This window comes from Suricata suricatta, chromosome X (assembly GCF_006229205.1).
Source record: "Suricata suricatta isolate VVHF042 chromosome X, meerkat_22Aug2017_6uvM2_HiC, whole genome shotgun sequence".
Lineage (NCBI taxonomy): Eukaryota > Metazoa > Chordata > Mammalia > Carnivora > Herpestidae > Suricata > Suricata suricatta.
In genome coordinates, this window is record NC_043717.1 from 7768234 (window position 1) to 7772376 (window position 4143).

Consider the following 4143-nt stretch of genomic DNA (forward strand, 5'->3'; position numbering starts at 1 on the left):
CCCATGCAGAACTAAGCTATTTGACATTTATTTAATTAAAAAATTATTCATTTACTGCACCTGGGAAGAACTCTACTGGCAGTAAGAACATAATTATCCAGGATATCAATTTTTATTCTCTGCAGTATGAAGTTGATAATAAGTAAAAGTAGGAAGAGCCAACAGGCAAAGCATAGCATTGTGTAATGTTTTGAGGTTGTCATGCAGTGTTAAAAAGAAGTTTTGGATTTTCATATGACAAAATTTTGCAACATATATTTACTTTTGTTGTTTTGAACTTGAAATTGATCATTTTGAGATAGAATCTTGAGATGAGATGGATATTTTCTAGAGTAACTACAAAAAATAAAATCCACGTTAGGACAACAGATTTCCTCCATTTTGCGTAAAGTAAGGAAGGCCTCTTTCCGAGACTTTGAGTTTTTGCCTTGTAATGTTTTAGAAGCTAGACAGTCAAGATTGCTTTGTTACTCAGTTTGTCAGTTCTTTAGAAATAATGTTGAGGTTGGAGTTCAGGGAAGAATTACTGAAATGGTTTTCTCCGTGTGTCTTGCGAGTTTTGCTGGGGCACCTGGGTGGTTCAGTCTGTTAAGAGTCAGACTTTGACTCGGGTCACGATCCCATGGTCTGTGCGATGCGGCCCTGCATCACGCAGGCTCTCCGCTGTCAGCACAGAGCCCTGCTTCAGATTCTGTCTCCCTCTCTGGCTGCCCTTCCTGTGCTCCTTCTCTCCCTTTCTTTCTCTCTCAAAAATAAATAAATAAACAGTTTGGGGTGCCTGGGTGCCTCAGTCATTTAAGTGTCCAGCCAAGATCTTATGGTTTGTGAGTTTGAGCCCCACTTAGGGCTCTGAACTGGCAGTGTAGAGCCTCTTTTGGATCCTGTGTCTCCGTTTCTCTCTGCCCCTCTCCAATGCGTGCCCTCTGTTTCTCTCCCAAAAATAAATAGGCATTGGAGAGAGAGAGACAGACACAGAGCACAAGCTGGGGAGGGGCAGAGACAGACGGAGACACAGAATCTGAAGCAGACTTCAACCTCTGAACTCTCAGCACAGACCCTGATGCAGGGCTCCAACTCATGAGCGGTAAGATCATGACATGAGCCAAAGTCGGACGCTCAACCCACTAAGCCACCCGGGTGCCCCCATAATAAAATCTTTTTTTTTTTAAAGCAAAACTCCTTTTTTAAAATAAATGTTTATTGGGGTGCATGGGTGGCTCAGGTCAGTTGAGTGTTCGACCAGCTCACGTCGTGATCTCACAGTGTGCGGGTTCGAGCCCCATATCTGGCTGGCTCTGTGCTGATAGCTTAGAGCCTGGAGCCTGCTTTAGATCCTGTCTCTCTCTCTATTTTACTCTCTCTCCCCCTTCCCTGGTCATGCTCTCTCTCTCAAAAATAAATAAACTTAAAAATTTTTAAAAATTAAATAATACAGATTTTATTTTTAAGCAATCTGTACACTCAGCATGAGGCTCAAACATACAACCCTAAGATCAAAAGTTACATGCTCTATCGACTGAGCCATCTGGGAGCCCCAAGAATTTTGCTTTTGGAGTTATCTACCACCCAGTGTCTGCCCTTGTTGCATTAGCTGGTTTACCACCAAGTTTAGCCTAGCTGCCGCCACCGCCACTTCAAATAAAATAATCCCTCTGCTTCTTGATGTTTTCACTCTGCCTGTGTCCTTCTTCTTTGGGGATATATTCCTATTGTCCGTGTGCTGTGTCTGGTCTTGATACTTGAAAGGATTTGGACTGTCCCTTCTATTGACTTTGCTGAACGTTTGCCTTGTGTATTGCAGACTTCCAAGAATTATGGTTGACTTAAATGACTTAGATCAGCAATTAAATGCAACAAGGAAACTTCTCAGGACAATATAAAATTAGGAACACATTTGCCAGAGCACTTGAAAGCTACAGTAGGTGAATATCTTGGAAATAATATTTTCTCAATTCACTTTTTTCTCTCCAAGAATGTGTTGCTGTAGTTCTTGGCTGTCTATTTTATTCTATGCAAATGTACTACATGTGGTTACTATTTCTCAGGTTGATCACCTTTTTGAGATTGAAAAAGAACTTTTTGGTTGAGGATTTTCTATGGGACATTGGTCTAAAGTTCAGCTTCTTCTGGACTGTGTGCTTGACCCACTCTGTGCCTCAGGTGGTATATGTAATCCTGATTCATGCCTTGCAAGCAGCATATTGATACCAGAGAATGTCTCCCAATAATCATCAATGTTCCATTTACTCAGATGTACTTGGTTTTTCCAGGAAAGAGAGTCAGCAACTTAGAGCCAGTTGGTACCTGACTAGCTATTTGTGATGTGTTCTTTCCCCTCTGTGTGTCAGCTCCCAAAGGGCTCTGTGACAATCATACTTTAATGATCTTTAAAAGAGATGAATTGTCTTGGAGAAAATGTTTCTGCCTTGAAAGCATCTTATGAGGTTCTTGAAACCTGATTATAAATGAATGCTTGAAAGAGATAAAAGTTTTATAAGTCAGTTGGATGTTTTCCCTTATATTCAGGGTGCACTTAGATCTGGGCATATGTTTCAGTTATATCTAAAACCAAGTTAGGGTTACATGGTTTGTTCATTGCTTCAGGTATCGTGAGCTGAATTTTAAGGGCTTTCTAGTAAACTCAAATTCCTGGCTATCCTTGAAGGTAGGGATTGATTGATCTTCATTTACTGCTGATTATTCTTTTATTGAAAAGTTTACAAGGCTCTCTATTTACATAAGAGTTGAATTAATTGGGAGATTTTCTTTTTAGTCTGATACTCTTGAATTCAACTGAAATACTTTATCAAAGGATTTCATTAAAAAATACAATAACAGTTAAATCTTTGCTTTGAGATTCTTAAGCAACTTCAGACCATTTAATGATTTTATTTCTTTGTTTCAATTGTGGATTTGGTACAAAGCTGAACAAGAGCCAAAGGTCCAATGGAAGATGGAGACTGAGAACTAAGTGATATAGTGATAAAATGGACATGGATAGCTGAAGGGGTTTTAGTAGGATTGGTAAAAGATAAGCTGAGGCATATTAAACATTTTAAGACTTTCAGCCAACATCAGTTGAAATTGGGCAGCCACAAACAGAAAGTGGGGAGGAGCCCTGCACCGACAGGTGCTTGCGGATGTATTCTTGTAGAGCAAAGTAGCAAAATAAGGACATTATTGAAGGGCTGTACCTCAAAGCCTAGTTGGCTCTTTCTGCATGATTATCCTTAGTGTTTTGATTTTGTAACCTTGAAGCTTTTATAGGCTTAGGTTTTGGTTTCCTTCCGTAGCCTGCCACAGTATGACAGCCACCTCAGTCTAATGACCTCCCTGTTTCATTAATTTAACAATTTCCCCTTTTGCGCATCCTCATACATGACAGATTGAACATGTCTTGGTATTGGTGGTACTCTTTTTTTTTTAAAACATCTTTTTGAAGTAAACTCTGTGCCCAACACAGGGCTCAAATCCATGAGCCCGAGATCAAGAGCCACATGCTCTACCAACAAGTGAGGCAGGTGCTTCTCGGTATTAATGCTACTTTTTAAGTTTTATTTTATTTATTTATTTTGAGAGAGGGGGTCAGGGGCAGAGAGAGAGAGAGAGAATCCCAGGCAGGCCCTGTATTATCAGCGGAGAGCCCAACATGGGGCTTGAACTCACGAACTGTGAGATCATAACCTGAGCCAAAATCAAGAGTCTGATGGTTACCTGACTGAGCCACCGAGGTGCCCCAGTGTTAGTGCTACTCTTAACCGCCATCAGAGTCAAGTTGTGTTTGTCTCATTGTGAAACTCATAGGTTATGATGTTAGATCATGAAAGAAATGTTTTTGCTATTCATCTCATTAATCATCTTGTTTCTGATTCTCTAAACCCATGAAACCATCTGATGCACTGCTGATGGCTGTGAGCATGCATTTAAGACATTTAAGAGAAAGTAGCATACCAGAGGACTAAAATGATAACTTATTATAAGGATAATATCAAGAAACTGAAGTATACTCCTCACCAGGGCCCCCATGAGCAAAATCAATTAGTATCAAATAAGTCAAAGAAGGGGCATCAACCTGTTTTAGCCAAGTGGCTGGTGTGTTAATTTATTGTATCTGCTGCAATAGCAGAGGTGTTGATCTAGGTG